This window comes from Mandrillus leucophaeus, unplaced genomic scaffold, assembly GCF_000951045.1.
Source record: "Mandrillus leucophaeus isolate KB7577 unplaced genomic scaffold, Mleu.le_1.0 Scaffold539, whole genome shotgun sequence".
Lineage (NCBI taxonomy): Eukaryota > Metazoa > Chordata > Mammalia > Primates > Cercopithecidae > Mandrillus > Mandrillus leucophaeus.
This window is the reverse complement of record NW_012105797.1, coordinates 182,092-200,092: the sequence shown is the minus strand read 5'-3', so window position 1 is coordinate 200,092 and position 18,001 is coordinate 182,092. Positions and strand designations below refer to the sequence as shown.

Genomic DNA, 18,001 nt, shown 5'->3' with positions numbered 1-18,001 from the left:
TCCTTCCTTCCTTCCTTCCTCCCTCCTTTCCTCCCTCCCTTCCTTCCTTCTTCCTTTCCTCCCTTCCTCCCTTTCTCCATTCCTTCCTCCCTCCTTCCCCTCCCCTCCCCTCCTCTCCTTTTTTTCTTCTTTCAGAATCTTGCCCTTTTGCCCAGGCTGGAATGCAGTGGCACGACCATGGCTCACTGCAACCTCAAACTCTCAGGTTCAAGCAGTCCTCTTGCCTCATCCTTCTGAGTAGCTGGGGCATGTGCAACTATGCCTGGCTAATTTTTTAATTTTTTTGTAGAAACGAGGTCTTACCACGTTGCCCAGACTGGTCTCGAACTCCTGCAGTTCAAGTGATCCTCCTGTCTAGGCCCCTCAGTGTGCTGGGATTACAGGTGTGAACCACTGCACCTGGCCTGTTCAGGATATTTTATATAAATGGGAGTCATACAATATGTAACATTTGTGAGTGACCTCCTTCAGTTAGCATGATGTTTTTAAGGTTCATCCATGTTCTAGTGTTTATCAATACCTCACTCCTTTATATGACTTAACAGTATTTCATTATATTGATATGATATACCTTGTTTTGTTTATTACTCAGCAGTTGATGGACATTTAAGTTGTTTCCACTTTATAACTATTATGAATAATGCTGCTATGAACAATTTTGAGCAAGTTTTTGTGTGGACATATGTTTTCCTTTATTTTTGGGTGTATACCTAAGAATGGAATTCCAGGGTCATATGGTAATTCTATGTTTAACTTGTTGAGGAACTGCCAAACAATTTTCCAAAGCAGCTGCACCATTTTGCATTCCTACCAGCAATGTATAAGGGTGCACATAACTCTACATCTTTGCCAACATATATTTTTGTTGTCTTTTTTATTATATCCATACTAGTGGGTGTGAAGTATCTCACTGTGGTTTTGATTTGCATATCCCTGAGGGCTAATGATATTGAGCATTTTTTCATGTGCTTATTGGCTATTTGTGTATCTTATTTGCAGAAATATCTGTTTAAGTCTTTTGCCCATTTTTAGAATAGGTTTATCTTTTTATTAAGTTGTAAGGGTTTTTATAGATAGAGAGATGATCACAAATATTTTCACCCATTCTGTGGGTTATCTTTTTATTCTCTTGTTCTTTGAAGCACAAAAGATTTTAATTTAGATGATCCCTATTTATCTGTATTTTTCTTTGGTTGCTTGTGCTTTTTCAATTTTTATTTTTTAATTGTGGCAGAACATATGTAACATAAAAATTACCATTTTAACCTTTTTTTTTTTTGGAGATGGAGTTTTGCTCTCGTCGCCCAGGCTGGAGTGCAGTGGTGCGATCTGGGTTCACTGCAGTCTCTGCCTGCCAGGTTCAAGTGATTCTCCTGCCTCAGCCTCCATAGTAGCTGGGACTAGAGGTGTGTGCCACCATTCCCGGCTAATTTTTGTATTTTTAGTAGAGACGGGTTTCACCATGTTGGCCAAGATGTTCTTGATCTTCTGACCTTGTGATCTGCCCACCTCGGCCTCCCAAAGTGCTGGGATTATAGGTATGAGCCACTGTGCCCGGCCCCATTTTAACCATTTTTAAAGTTTACAGGTTAGTGGCATTAAATACAGTCTCATATAATGTGTAACCATCACCATGGTCCATCTCCAGAATGTTTTTCATTTTGCATAACTGTAACTCTACTCATTAAGCAGTGACTTGACATTTCCCCCTCCCTCAGTCCCTGGCAACCACCATTCTGCTTTTTGTTTTTACTAATTTGACAATTTTAGGTAAACTCATATAGTAAGTGGAATCACACATTTGTCCTTGTTAGTTACGCTTTTAGCATCATATGTAAGAAATTATTGTTTAACCCAAGGTCACAAAGATTTGCACCTATTTGCACAAAGATTTGTCAGCTTTTTTTATTTTTAAAGACAGATTATCTCTCTCTGTCACCCAGGCTGGGGTGCGGTGGCATGTTCTTGGTTCAGTGCAACCTCCTGGGCTCAAGTGATCCTCCCACCTCTGCCTCCCAAGTAGCTGGGATCACAGGCACACACCATTTTGCCCAACTAATGTTGTTTATTTTTTGTAGAGATGGGGTCTTTGTGTTGCCCAGGCTGGTTTCGAACTCCTGGGCTCAAGCTATGCTCTTCTCTCAGCCTCCTAAACTGTTGGGTTTACAGGTGTGAGCCACCATGCTTGGCAAGAACATTATCATTTTAGTGCTACATTTAGTGCTAAATGTGGTGCTACAATGTGGTTCATCCTGAGTTAATTTTTGTATATGGTGTGAGGTAGGGGTTCAGTGTCATTCTTTTGTAGGTGGATATCCAGTTGTCCTAGCAGCATTTGTTGGAAAGATTAGTACGTCCTCATTGAATTGTTTTGGTACCCTTGTTGGGAAAATACCTATAGAACCATCTTTTAAAACATCTATAGAATCTATAGCAACATCTCTTCTTTCTTTCTTAATATTGATAATTTGTATTTTGTTCCTGATGAGTCTGTCTAGAGATTTGTCAATTTTATTGATTTTTCTTAAGGAATCAGCTATCGGTTCATTAATTTTTCTCTATTGCTTTTTTGTTTTCTATTTCATTGATTTCTGCTTGTTATTATTTTTTCTTCTTTTTCTTTGGATTATAGTATCCTTTGTTTTCTAGTTTCTTAAGGTGGAAGCTGACATCATTTGAGACTTTCCTTTTTTTCTAACATATGTTTACTGCTTTAGATTTCTCTGTAAATGCTGCTTTTGCTGCTTCCCATATATTTTGATATGCTGCATTAATTCCCTTTGATTTCTTCTTTGACTTAATGGGTCATTTAGAAGCATGTTATTTATTTCCAGATATTTGAGGATTTTTGAGATGTATTTTTTTAATCACTGATTTCTGATTTAATTTCATTGTGGTCACAGTTTAAATGACTTGAATCTTTTTATGTTCATTTTTTGTTATTCCTTCCAAGTAACTGCTTCCAAATAACTAAACTGCTTGAAACTATTTTTGGACTATTTACAGTTGAAATGGCTGTATGAAAGCAATTTTTGATAAAGTTTAAATCTATCGCCTTGCTATTGGCTTTTTATTTTTTCTTTATGCTCTTTGTTCCATTCTCTTATTCTGCTATCCTTTGGATTGAGTCTTTAAAACATGTTATTTTGTTTCTTTTGTTAGCTGTTTAACTATTACTTTTTCTCTGTTCATCTGCTTTTTAGTGGTGATTTAAAAATTTATAGTATACATCTTAATTTATCATAGCGTACCTTGAAGTGCTGTTACATAACTTTACATGTAGTGTAAGAATCTTACATTGTATGTCCCCTTTCCCACATTTGTGCTATTACATTTACCCCCATTTATGTTATAAACTGTACAGTATATTGGTATCTTTTTATCAGTTATTTATGTTTAAAAACTAAGGGGAAAAGGTTTTTTTCTGTTTTTGTTTTTTTTTTTTTAGACGGAGTTTTGTTCTTGTTGCCCAGGCTGGAGTGCAATGGTGCGATTTTGGCTCACTGCAACCTCTGCCTCCCGGGTTCAAGTGATTCTCCTGCCTCAGCCTCCCGAGTAGCTAGGATTACAGACATACGCCACCACGCCCGGCTAATTTTGTATTTTCAGTAGAGATGGGATTTCTCCATGTTGATCAGGCTGGTCTTGAACTCCTGACCTCAGGTGATCCGTCCACCTTGGCCTCCCAAAGTGTTGGGATTGCAGGCATGAGCCACTGCACTCGGCCAGGAAAAGTTTTTTATAGTTATCTTCATATTTACCACTTCTGGTGCTTTATATTCCTTTGGATACATCTAGACTTCCATCTAGCATCTTTTCCTTCTGCCTAAAGAACTTCTTTTAACATTTCCTATAATGCATGTCTGTCTATGATGGGTTCTTTTACTGTTTTAAGTTTGAAATAATTTTTATGTCGCCTTATTTTTTGAAGCACATTTTTTTGAGAGTAGAATTTTTGGTTGACAATTTTTTTCAGTACCTCAAAGATATACCTTACTGTCTTCTGGCATATGTTTCCACCGAGAAGTCTGCTGTCATTCTTACTTTCCTCTCTGTGCCTGTAGTGTGTTGTTTTTCTCTGCTTTTAAGACATTCTTTGTATTACTGACTTTTAAGCAGTTTGGTTATGAGCTGGCTTACTGTAGTTTTATTCATGTTTCTTGTGCTTGGGTTTATTGAGCTTCTTTGTATTTTGTTTTTTTGAGATGGAGTCTCGCTCTGTCACCCAGTCTGGAGTGAAGTGGTGCAGTCTCACCTTATTACAGCTTCTGCTTCCCATGTTCAAGTGATTCTTGTGCCTCAACCTCCCGAGTAGCTGGGACCACAGGCACACACCATCACTCCCCGCTGATTTTTGTATTTTTAGTAGATATGTGGTTTCACTATGTTGGTCAGGCTGGTCTCAAACTCCTGACCTCAAGTGATCCACCTTCCTTGGCCTCACAAAGTGCTGGGATTACAGCACTGAGCCACCATGCCCAGCTTATTGAGCTTCTTTGATCTGTGAATTCGTCATTTCCATCCTATTTAGAAAGTTTGGGATCATTTCTTCCAATATTTTTTGTTTCTCTTTTAGTCTTTTGGGGACTTCAGTTACCCATGTTATAGGCGTTTTGATGATATTCTACATCTCATTCATGGTTTTGTTTCCACTCTTGTTTCTATCTGTTAGATTTCTATTGCTATGACATCAGATTGATTGACCTTTTCTTTCCAGTATCTAATCCCAGCATAATTTTTCATTCCAAACTTTGTATTTTTCTAAGTAGAAGAATCAATTTGCGTTAAAATGACTCCTGTATCTCTCCTTAGCATGCTTAATATGTCCATCTACCACTTCGAACATAAGAACTACAGTTATAACTGATTTAATATTCTTGTCTAGTGACTGTCATGTACAGTTCTTTTTCTGTCAATTGCTTTTTCCGATTTTAAGTGGTATTTTCCTGCTTCTTCATATGATTTTGTTTTTTGAGACAAGATTTCACTGTCACCTAGGCTGGAGTGCAGGGGCATGATCGTGGCTCATTGCAGCCTCAGCCTCCTGGTTTCAAGCAAAACTCCCACCTTGGCCTCTCAAGAACCTGGAACTACAGGCATGCACCACCACATCTGGCTAATTTTTGTAGAAATGGGGTCTTGTCATGTTCAGGCTGGTCTCAAACTCCTGGGCTCAAGCAGTCGCCCACTTTAGCCTCCCAAAGTGTTGAAATTACAAGCGTGAACCACCACACTTGGCCTGTTGAGTAATTTCTTATTGGATTCCAGGCATTCTCAATTTTACCTTGTTTGGTGCTGGATGTTTTTTTTTAATTCCCATAAATATTCTTGGGCTCTGTTCTGGGACACAGTGGAGTTCATTGGAAATGGCTTTATCCTTTTGAGGCTTGCTTTTCTCTTTGTTAGGTGAGACCAGAATAGTCTTTAGTTTAGAGCTCAGTTTGCACCACTACTGATGCAGTGTGGTACTGAGCATTGTACTTCATGTCCCACGAATTATGAGGTTTTCTACTGTGGCTAGTAGGTTAACCAGTTATTCCCGACTATGTGAGCCACGTGTGGTGGTATGCTCGAGCTGGCTCATGAGAGCCAATTGTTAAAATATCAGGAAATTTGTGAGCTAGCTTAATTCTTAAGGGAATTAAATTATATAAACTTATAATTAAATCACTTATGAACAAAGATAGTAAATGCTCAAAACTCATTACTTCATGTAACTATATTATTTTATATTGCTATTTTTATGCACTCATGGTAATTTATATCTAGTGGGTCCCGTTTTTTTTTTTTTCCCCCTTCCTTAGACAGTCTCACTCTGTTGGCCAGGCTGGAGTTTAGTGGCGCAATCTCAGCTCACTGCAACCTCCCACCTCCCGGGTTTAAGCTAGTCTCATGCCTCAGCCTCCTGAGTAGCTGGCACCACAGGTGTGCACCAACATGCCCTGCTAATTTTTGTATTTTTAGTATAGATGGGTTTTCGCCATGTTGGCTAGGCTGGTCTTGAACTCCTGGCCTCAAGTGATCCACCTGCCTTGGCCTTCCAAAGTGCTGGGATTATAGATGTGAGCTGCTGCAGCCAGCCTTATTATGTTCTTATGGTAGAAACACTATGTAATGTATAATGTGTTGCCATGTATTTTTTTCAGATTCTCATTCACTGATATGTTGGTAGCTTGAAATTGGCTGTGGTGGAAGTTATATACCACAAACATTAGTAACCCTATAAACTAGGAACTACATACCACCTACCCTTCAGTTATTACATGTTTTCTGGCATACTCTTGCCTGTGGATGTCTTTCCCTGTTTTACTGATCAGTACTCAGCTCAAGATTTAAGGAGGTCCCCTGCAGATTATCTGAGATCTTGCCTCTCCTTTCTGCTCTCTCCTCTGTGGCACTATGTTCTGGGAGACTGTAGCTACCTTGGCCTCCCCTAAACTCCTCACTTCATTATCTTAACTCCAGAAAACCACTGAACTTGCTTGGGACACCTGCCTTTCTCTGCAGCTTGAAAGTTTTCCAGTAAGTAAACTGGAGAAATTCTCCAGTAAGTAAATTGTAGGCTTTGCCCCATTTATTTTTTCTCTTTCATTGATCACCGTCCTGTGTTGTCTGGTTTCTTTTGTCAGAAATAATTTTCATACATTTTTTTTGGTCCAGATTTTTAGTTGTTTCAGATGGGAGCATAAGTTTCATGCCTGTTATTCTATCTTGGCAAGAAGCATAAGTCTCTTGAAAGAGTTTTAGATAGGCGAATGACATATCATTCTGTAGATCATGCATTTTTAAAGGATAAGACTTAATGAAAGCAGAGCTGGGCGCGGTAACTCACGTCTGTAATCCCAGCACTTTGAGAGGCTGAGGTGGGAGGATCACTTGAGCCCAGGAGTGCAGGCCTAGCCTGGGCAACATGGTGTGAAACCCTATCTCTACAAAAAATACAAAAATTAGCTGGGTGTAGTAGCATGCACCAGTAGTCTCAGCTACTTAGGAGGCTGAGGCAGGAGGATCATTTGAGCCTGGAATGTTGAAGGCTGCAGTGAACAGTGATTGAGCCACTACATTCCAGCCTGGGCAACAGAGTGTGAGACCCTGTCTCAGAGAGGAAAAAAAAAAAAAGACTTAAAGTAGAGAGACTAATTAGAAGGCATTTGGGTTAGTTCAAATGACAGCCTAAGGTTGGTCATGGATGATGATAGTACAGAGGTAGGAACAATTTGAGAAATATTTAGGAGGAAGAATCTAGTTTAGGATTTCTAAAAGGGTATATCATAACTCATTTACATCTGAATCTCCTAAATGATGATAAATGAAGATTGTATGCTCCATTCCAAGTTTATGGAATCTGAATTTTTTTTGTTTTGTTTTGTCACCTAGGCTGGAGTGCAGTGGTGTGATCTCGGCTCACTGCAACCACCACCTCCCAGGTTCAAGCAGTTCTTCTCACTCAGCCTCCCGAGTAACTGGGATTACAGGCACGCGCCACCACACTTGGCTAATTTTGTATTTTTAGTAGAGACAGGGTTTCATCATGTTGGCCAGGCTGGTCTTGAACTCCTGACCTCAGGTAATTTACCCACCCAGCCTCCCAAAGTATTGGATTACAGGCGTGAGCCACTGCGCCTGGCCTGAATCTGGATTTTTAAGGATGAGGTTTAGAAATTTGTATTTTATTTCATTTTCTTCTTATTTTTTATTTTTATTTTTAAGAGACAGGGTCTCTTTTCCCCAAATTGGAGTGCAGTGGCTGTTCATAGGTGCAGTCTCACTACTGATCAGCATGGAAGTTTAGACCTGCTGTGTTTCTGACCTGGGCCCGTTCTCACCTCCTTAGGTGACCTGGTCGTCCCCTGCTCCCCTGAGATCACGATATTGATGCTAAACTTAATGCAGACACCTGAATGACATAGTGCACTACAACTTAGAACTCCTGGACTCAAGCAATCCTCCTCCCTCAGCCTCCCAAGTAGCTGGGACTATAGGCATGTGTGACTGTGCCTAGCTAGAAATTTGTATTTTAAACATGTACCTAGATTTAATGCTTATGAACACTAAAGTTTTATTTCTTTTAATTAATTAATTAATTTTTTAGAGACAGGGCCTCACTTGGTTCACCAGGCTGGAGTGCATTGGTGTGATCATAGCTTACTGTAGCCTGCAGCCTCAAACTCCAGGCCTCTTGCTTCCTGAGTAGCTAGGACTGCAACAGGTGCACACCACCATGCTCCACTAATGTATTGTGTGCATTTTTTTTTTTTCTATAGAGACAGGGTCTTGCCATGTTACCCAAGCTGGTCTCAAACTCCTGGCCTCAAAGTGATCCTTCTGCCTCGGTCTCTTAGAGAGCTGAGATTACCAGCATGAGCCGTCGTACCCAGCCCAAACACTATAGTGTTTTAGAAGAAACTGATGTAGTTTTTTCAAAGTCTGATCATCACTGGGAGCCCATACGTTGGAATGACCTGAAGTGCTTAATTGACAATGAAAATTTATGCATTTCTGTTCAGGCCTTCTGAATCTTAATTTAAGAGGTGATTGGGTCCAGGTATTTCTTAGACACACTAAAATTTGGGAGTCAGTAACCTGAAGTACTTCACAGATGTGATCTCTTTCGAACTTCACAATAACTCTGAGAGGTAGTAGGTAGGTATTATGTCTTTCGTTTTATAGATAAAGCACAGATAGGCAAAGTGACTTGTTCGTGGTGAAATAATTATTGATGACAGAGAATCACATTTCTGTCTCCTCCACCAAATCCTATACTCTTCCTACTCTCTTTCTGCTGACTGTGAAATAGGCTTATCTTTGAAAATCTATAGAAGGTAGCCAAGACACTGAACATGTGGTTCTGAGCAATTTAGGGAGCCAGAAAAAGGTACTCTTCTTTGATTATTGTACCAAATGAAAATTTGGTTCAGCTCTTTATAGCAAGTAACTGAAATCTTAATTATCTAGTAAAGGTGTTTCTGGGCTGGACGTGGTGGCTCATGCCTGTAATCCCAGCACTTTGGGAGGCCAAGGTGGGTGGACCACCTGAGGTCACGATTTGAGACCAGCCTGGCCAACGTGGCAAAACCCTCTCTCTACTAAAAGTACAAAAATTAAATGGACGTGGTGGCAGGTGCCAGTAATCCCAGCTACTTGGGAGGCTGAGGCAGGAGAATCACTTGAATCCAGGAAGCAGAGGTTGCAGTGAGCCAAGATTGCACCATCGCACTCCAGCTTGGGCAACAAGAGGGAAACTCCGTCTCAAAAAAAAAAGAAAAAAGAAAAAAAGAAAGGTATTTGTGTCTTTGACCGTATTTTAATGCTTTTTACAACTGACATTGAATTGAATGTCTCTTTCTTATAAAATCATTTAAAATCATGGTATAGTGCCCATATGTGGTATTTTCACTTACAACAAGAATCAGGTAATAAATATGACTCTGTTGTATGACCTTCCTTTTAAATTTTTTCCAAGCTCTTATAAAACTAAAAAAAATTTTGCCTGAAAATTTAGGGATTGTGGTTAGCTTTGAACATCATTGTTTCATTTTAATAGTAAGTTGTGTGGCTTATATCCTGGTTATATCACTAGAGCTGTATCTTCTAGTGAGATTTATGTAGTCTTTTGAAGTGATTACATGTGTGCTGTGAATCTGAGATCATGTAATCTATTTAATACAGTAGTACCAGTGTTAAGACTGCAAGAAGTAGGAAAAGTAATTCTTTCAGTGAAGATTGGTTTTGGGTTTGCTTTTGGAACGCTTGAATAGTCAATGAATTTTATTAGTACATGAAAACAAGCAAAGCTCTGTTCCAAGGGAATTAATAAGATGGCTTTAGGAATAGGACTTACATAGTTTGCTTTCCATTTTGTATGCTTTTTAAATGACAAAATGCTGTTTTTTAAACTTCTAGAAGTAAGTTACTGTAGTTAAATAATTCAAATGAAAAAATTACTGTGTATTGTCATAATTCAAAGAAGTGTTTCTGCTGCAGAAAGCGTATAACAGTTTTGCAGAATGCTTAAGTTTGAAATGTATATTGAATGAAGTGAAGAACACAGTATAGGGGCTACAAGAGTTTTGGCTAGTTTAATTTCCTTGCTTTTGGTACAAGAGAGGTCATGACAATTTTTAAACTTAAAAATTAGTTAGATCTGTGTTTTGTTTTTTTTTCTTTGTCACCCAGGCTGGAATGCAGTGATGCAATCAGGTCTCACTGCAGCTCTAAGGATCCTCCCTAGCAGCTGGGATTACAGGTGCACACCACCATACGTGGCTACCTTTTTCTATTTTTTGTACAGATGAGGCCTCACTTTGTTGCCCAGGATGGTTTCAAACTCCCAGGCTCAAGTGATCCTTCTGCCTTGGCATCCCAAAGTGTTAATTTTTTTATGGTTTTACTTATATATTTTTAATGTTTGAAAACGAATAAGGAATTGTGTTTGAGGATAGATAATAGTTTTTTAATTGCTCTATTGTTAATGAAAGTTCTCACTGAGAATATCTGAATGGTTGACAACCCTAATAACTTTATCCAGAAAGCATGTGTAAGGTTATCTGCATTTTCATTAAAAAAAAATTTTTTTTTCCAGATATGGTTTACTCTGTTGCCTAGGTTGTAGTGCGGTGGCACGATCATGGCTCACTGCAGCCTCAATCTCCTGGGCTCAGATGATCCTCCCACCTCAGCCTCCCAAGTAGTTGGGACTACAGACACACACAACCATGCCTGGCTAATTTTGTTCATTTTTTTTTTGTAGAGAAGAGGGCTCACTATGTTGCCCATGCTGGTCTCGAATGCCTGAGCTCAAGGGATCCTCCTGCCTTGACCTCCCAAAGTGCTGGGATTACAGGCATGAGCCACCATGCCTCGCCAGGTTATCTCTATTTTCCATGTAGATTTGTACTTTTTACTGTGTAGTGGAGTGGTACAGCATGATGAAACGTTTTAGAATGCCATTCATACTCTGCTTTCTTTGATATGTATGAATGAACATTCTTTTGTAGCTCATTTTTTTCACCAATAAACTGGTTAAAATTATTTAAAATTCTGTACAGTGCTTTTGGTCTTCATTATAAGTGTGTGTATCTATTTCTCAGAGTTGTAATCATCACCAAGTCTGTTTTAAGAAGCTTACCTTTAAGGAATGTTTGTGCAGCTACATCTCAGTTTATTTTAAATAACACTTATTTTCTGTTTACTTCCAAGATTACTTGAGAAAGGTATCAGATGTTTAAAGTGACACTTAAAGGACAGTCATTATCTTTTTTAACTTCATTTTTAAGCATTATAGATTTAGTCCCTAAAATATAAAATACACAAAAAAGTACTTTTGTATTAATGGAGAGCAATTGTAGACTTAAGGAAAATGACATATATCTATCTTGGTAGTAAGAAAAGGAACCTGAGGAGCTCTTCAATTTGTAAGGATTTAAGTTTAGAATTAATTTAGAAAACTTGTATGTGGGTGCTGTCTGAGAAGAACTTGGAAGTGTTAGCCAATCATCTTAGTTTGTTGAAGACACATATTTCACAGCTAAATGTAAGGAATTATTTGTGAAGTTTAGCAGAAAATGAAGTGTGCTATATAAGTGTTTGGAAATATTACCACTTTTATTCACAAATTTGTAAACAGTAACACATCTATAGTGATTATATTATGGTTTCCCTTCACAGATATCAAGTTGTTCTAGTACGACCATATAAATAAATAATACCTGAAGTCTCAGTGTAACATGGACAATTAACAGTGATGACAGATAAATACAGACGCGTGGGGATCAAATACTAGGCGAAACGCTTTTTAAAAGGTAAGAAAATAATGTAATCTTAATTAAGGCCAAGTGGGGTTTAGTTAGAAGTAATTGATTGAAGTTTCTTTTTCAGTGTATCAGGCTTTTACAAAACACTGCAGGATCCTGTTTATCTTAATGCCAATAGAGCTCAGCTGTAAGTATCAGCTCTGTGAAAATAACAGTTGCAGATGTTCTTGTCTGCTAAATATCGTAGTGGATAATGTTCCTATAGTGAACTCTATTCAAATAGAGTAGTTATGTGGTTGATTAGAACTTGATAGACTGCTACTAGGGCACATTCCAGTATGCTCAGAGATATACTTTAAGTTGTAGATGATCTTTGCTTTTGATGATTGCTACTACCATCACACACTGTAGAACATAATGTTTTGCCATGTTTGTGAAAGGCTTCAGTGTTTGGTACAAAGGAGTTGTCACTTGGAGTCTGTTATAAGAAGAGTAGATTTTCAAGTCAAGGGTTACTTTTTGTAGGATCATGTTTTCACTGAGCTTCTCCCCATGTTAACTTAGAACATTTCTTAGTGTACTGTAGTATTAAATGGTTATTAGACAATTTTCCTACCTAGTGGTTTTTAAAGCATTTCCAGGGCATGTTTGGGAGAGATGGCATCTATAGATATTAGATATTGTTAGCCCTATTCCCTTTCTAGCTGACTACAGCAGTAACCTATTTTTACTAGGCAGTAAGTCTGCCTAGTCATTACAAGATTTTGTAATTATATCAGTCTTTAAGTTGTAATCCTTCCCCCAAAATGTATCATTATAATATCTAGTTTTGTGCTTATAATAAAGTGACAGTTTCTATCATAAACATCTACTGGTCTTTTTTTAGTCGTCTTCCTTGTTTTCAGATGGACACTCATAGTAACCCATTTAGCCAGATTGTACCTTTTTTTTTTTTTTTTTTTTGAGACTGAGTTTCGCTCTTGTTGCCCAGGCTGGAGTACAATGGAGTGGTCTTGGCTCACTGCAACCTCTGCCTCCCAGGTTCAAGCGATTCTCCTGCCTCAGCCTCCTGAGTAGCTAGGATTACAGGTGTATGCCACCATGCCTGGCTAAAGTTTTTGTGTTTTTAGTAGAGATGGGGTTTCACCATGTTGGCCAGGCTGGCCTCGAACTCCTGACCTTGTGACCCATCTGCCTCGACCTCCCAAAGTGCAGGGATTACAGGTGTGAGCCACTGCACCCAGCCTGTACATTCTTTGAAAAGTATATCATAATAAATTATTATAAAGTAAAAATTGACCAGACCGTTCTAAGAAATGAAATGTAATTAGATCAATTAAATTATCTGGCGAATTGGGTACTAAAACCGGAAAATCCTTGTTGTTCTTGTTCTTGTAAAAAATACATATGCCAAAAATAATAGAAATGTCCTTTTGTAATTGAATTTTATAGCACTTTAATAAGCATCCAGGTTATCCTATGGGTATAGAAGATTTGGTTATTTGTGTGATTCTTTCATGCATAACCTAAATGGTTATGTATACTTGATGTTGAGAATTTGGAAAGTCCTCTAGGACCAGAGTAAGAGATGATATTATAAATTCTGTTATGAGAAATGTTTTCAAGGGCAATCTTTAGATCACTGCCAAAAAATACTGCCTTAGAGCAGTGTCTAGAAAAGAGCAAGTCACATTTTGACTCAGTTCAAACTAATATTGAGTTGTAAGGATTTGGTATATTTCAGGATCTTTTTGGTTTGCTTTTGATGATTTCTAAAAATCCTGTTTCAGTTTCTTAGTATCCTCGAGGCTACGGAGTTACCAAGAAGCGTGAAAGATGTCACTGTGAACAGATTCTGTACCTTTATTTCTTCTTATTATAGAAGGAGTAAATCTATTAGCATACATTCATCATCTTCTTTAATCCTTTTTTTTCATTATTTTATTTTAAAGAGAGAAATTTAGGAGGTTCTAGTATTCTCCATGGCTGAAGCTGAGAGAGTCTGAAACCCTGATGCTTAAGCTCCATTCTAGATCATAGCTCCAACTCCTTCAGGATATAAGGAAAAGAGATTATATTTCCACAATGATAGATCTTTGGTTGTACAGGTAAGTTATTTAGTTTTGCAGTAGTGAAGACAACTATAGTTTGACTTCCTTTTTTTTTTTTTTTTTTTTGAGATGGGGAGATTTGTTATTTTTCCATACATTCTCTGTGTGGCAGATTGTAGTTTGGCTGGCTGTTCATAGGAGTATGGAGCTACAGGGAATGGATTAGGAATGAAATATTCCTCCCCCCCCCTTTTTTTTCAACAGGGGTATAAATGAAGTGACTGATTATGTTGGAATTTTTGACTCAGGAGGCATTATGAAATTCCTTGACTTCCTTTTCCCGATTGTCTTTTGAAGTGTGTTTTCATTTACTTTTGTCTGTCTGACTGTCTGCTTGTCTGCCTGCTTACCTACCTACCTACCTACCTACCTACCTACCTACCAATCTACCGACCATCTGTCATATATCAGTTTCTATTAATGAGAAAGAATTAAGAAGTCTTTTTATATAAGACAATACATAATAGAGTTCCCAGACTTCAAAGAGGTGACTATTTAAGAACCTTAAGTTGAATTGCATGGGTGGGTTACCAGTTATGCTTCTACTTTTAACATTATAGATATGGTGGTAATTGCACTGCTGAGGTATTGTCTTAAAATAATTACATGACAAACATGGCCTCAACATTATTAAATAGTTTGTTTATATTCTAGACAACTAGAGAAAGAATCATACTGGTAACCCTTTCCAGTTGCATTTGTTCTTTTTTCCTTTTACTTTGGTTTGTCTACATGAATATATACTGGTATCATGACCAGTTTACTAAAAATTGTTCACTTAATAAAACTAAATATTATGATAATAAATATTAGCTAGAACATTGGTGTGATGGAAGATTGCCAGCTCCTCAATTCCCAAAATAAACTTTACTATTTTGGTGATTATAGTAGGAAAAAAAGCTTATAGGCAAGGTCTTTGAAATATCTTTTTGAAATTTCTTTCTCTTAAGTAAATAACTAGAGAAGTGTGTCATTAGGTGGGCCTTTTTTGTTTAATAATTATTATTCCTTTTAGTTCTTATTGATACAGTTCTACAGATAGATGATCACAGGAGCTGGAAATTTATGACCTGAAACATAGCTGATAATGCTTCAAAGAGTGTTTTTCAGAATGCTATAGTTATATTTGGGTAACAGTAGATTCAAATTTATGGGAGGGCAATTCAGCAGCAAATATGTGGGTAGGATATGTGAAATCATAGGTAGGATTCAGGGCTTAATATGAATGGACAAGTTGAAATTTGGTTGACTGGTCCTTCTAAGATATGACCTCCAATAGGATGATAATTCATGAAGGTGGGGAAGAGAGGAAGGGAGTCTGGTTAATTCTAGTTACTGACCACACTCTCTTTCCTCTGTATTCTAGAAAGTGCCACTATTCATTATTTGGTAGATAACGTATAGGAAAAACTCCAGTGTAGTTGTTAGATTGGGTTTTGCCCGTATTAATATGTTAATTAATGGCTTCCCTTATTTCTAAAACTAGAGTGATTGCGTTTCTAACTTCAGATGGATGCTGTCTAAGGTTTTCACCATATACCTCTTATTTCGTTAGCCTACAGGGGTATTTTCTGAGATAATTTGTAAATAAGTTCATTTTTATTCCTTAATATTTGGCAGAAATATAATTTTGTACTCTAAGCTTCATTGTATTCTTAAGAAACTTTTTGTGATGCAGCTAAAATGAGGAAAACAACTGCTTTAGTCTATAATATTTTGCTAAGCATGACGAAACAATGTTGAGACTTGGTTGAGATAATGCAGACTTTTTAGTTTTTATTTTCTAAGAGATAGGCTCTTACCATTGTCCAGGCAGTTCTCAAACTCCTGGGCTCAGGTGATCCTCTTGACTCAGCCTCCTGAGTATCTATTGACTGTAGGTGCCCCCACTTCCCTGCCCCTGCACCTGGCTAATGTAGGCATTTTTGGTCCCCTTTTATTAACTGAATTTTGCATTCAGTTTATTAGGTGATCATAGAAAGTATGTGCCTTTTATATATGCCTATCCAAAATAGAAAAGATAAGAAGAAAAAGATTAGAACAGAAAAAAATTCATCAGAGGGAAGATTAGCAAAATTTTGTTTAACTCTGATCTTAATAATTTTAACCAGTTTATTACCTCAAGTGCACATCACATGTTAATTTCAGGCAAGATATTTTCATAGTCTTCCATTTGGTGCTTCCTTGGCCTTATGTATTTTTTTTTATTATTAGGATCCAGTAAGAAATTAAAGGATATATTATAAATAGGTCTAATTTAGTTTGAAACTTGATGACTCTTAGTAGAATTCTGTCTGACTTCAGTAGCCTAAGGCAGTGTTTCTCAAACCCTAATACATATATGAGTCACCTAGGAACCTAATTCACTGGTAGGTCTGGGGCAGGGCCTCATATTCTGCATTTCTAACAAGCTTCCAGGAGATGCCCATGATTGAGTTGCAAGAGTCTGAGGTATCACAAGGATCCTTGTTATAAAACAAGTTCTCTTTCAATACAGCCCAATAGCACAGAATTTGAGAATCCTAAAACTAGGGCTTTGTTCTAATTATTGAGTGAAATGAAAGCATTTTTAGGGTGTAGAAGAAATGAAAAGAGACTTAATCTTTTATATTAATCAGTGTTTTCATATTTTATTTAACTTTCATATTAATCAGTGTTTTCATATTTTAATCAGTGGAATGGTGAAGAAGTAAGATAGGCCTCACTATATGTGATTTTTTTTTTTTTTCATTCAAGACAGGGCCTTGCTCCCATCACCCAGGCTGAAGGGCAGTCACATCACTGCACCCTTGACTTCCCAGGCTCAGGTGATCCTCCCACTCAGCCTCCCTAGTACCTGGGACTACAGGCATGCACCATTACACCTGGATAAATTTTTTGTATTTTTAGTAGAGATAGGGTTTCACCATGTTGCCCAGTTTGGTCTCGAATTCCTGGGCTCAAGTGATCCCACTTACCTTGGTTTCCCAAAGTGCTGGGATTACAGGCTTGAGCCACCATGACCAGCTTATAGGTGATATTTTTTAGCAAAAAATATATGTATAAAAAACAGGTTCTTAGTACTACTAATAATAGGTTCATTTCATCCAAAATAGTCTCTCTTTGAGAAGTTTGTACTGCAAGGCAGATTTTGCTCCCATTCAGATTGGTGTGGAAAGAAGAGGTTAAGGAAGTCTTATTATTGATTATTGGAATAATTTAAGAGGTTTATAGGCCCTTAATTGGGATTGTATTTTGAAAAGTAAAGATTAACAGATTCTTTTGTGTGTTGATAAAGTATTTCTATTGCCAGTATTATTTTTGAACCATAAATTATGAGTATAATTAAATTTGCATTAAAGATAATATGGATTAGATTTCATAGGCATTTTATTTATTAAATTAGCTTAGTCTTATGCTTTTTTGTGTGTTTACATACATATTTAATACTTAAAAATAAGTAATCTTAATATTTTAGAGTGCCAGATTTGGATACATGAAACAAATAAGTTGCTTTTCATATATTTCAATTTATGTTCTTTTCTTTTTGTTTTTTTTGAGACAGAGTCTCGCTCTGTTGCCCAGCCTGGAGTGCAGTGGTGTGATCTCGGCTCACTGCAACCTTTGCCTCCTGGATTCAAGTGATTCTCCTGCCTCAGCCTCCCGAGTAGCTGGGATTACAGGCATGTGCCACCATGCCCTGCTAGTTTTTTGTATTTTTAGTAGAGATGGGGTTTCACCATGTTGGCCAGGCTGGTCTCGAACTCCTGACCTCAAGGGATCCATCTGCCTCAACCTCCCAAAGTGCTGGGATTACGGGGATGAGCCACTGTCCCTGGCCAGTTTGTGTTCTTCTAAAACATCATTTGAAGTTTAACTTAAATGTTTTATAATTAAAAGTGGAAAATTATGGGACACTCAGTGTTTGTTACCCATGAAAAAAACAGAAAGATTGTAATCTTAATGATAATATATTAGCAAATGAGAATTAAATGTCAGCAGTTCTTTTAAGGAATCCCCAAAACAATAAAAGTTTACTACTGTAAGAAATGTGTTTCTAAGTTCTGATTGGTGTCTCGTACTTATTGTTCACTTGATTGCTATGAAATTCTCTAGAACAAATAACCATGCTTTAATTCTAGGGCTAGTTTTGTGATT

At 37.6% G+C, this 18,001-nt stretch overlaps 1 protein-coding gene across 2 annotated transcripts in view; it reads left to right on the top strand.

Moving 5' to 3' along the window:
• ZZZ3 (zinc finger, ZZ-type containing 3) overlaps positions 1 to 18,001 on the top strand; it is a 121,719-nt gene that overhangs the window by 32,459 nt on the left and 71,259 nt on the right. For both annotated transcript variants that reach the window (XM_011997360.1, XM_011997361.1), the window contains exons 2-4: positions 11,668 to 11,801; positions 11,878 to 11,940; positions 13,708 to 13,861. The gene's annotated coding sequence lies outside the window, so the exon portion shown is untranslated. The remainder of the gene's footprint in view (positions 1 to 11,667; positions 11,802 to 11,877; positions 11,941 to 13,707; positions 13,862 to 18,001) is intronic.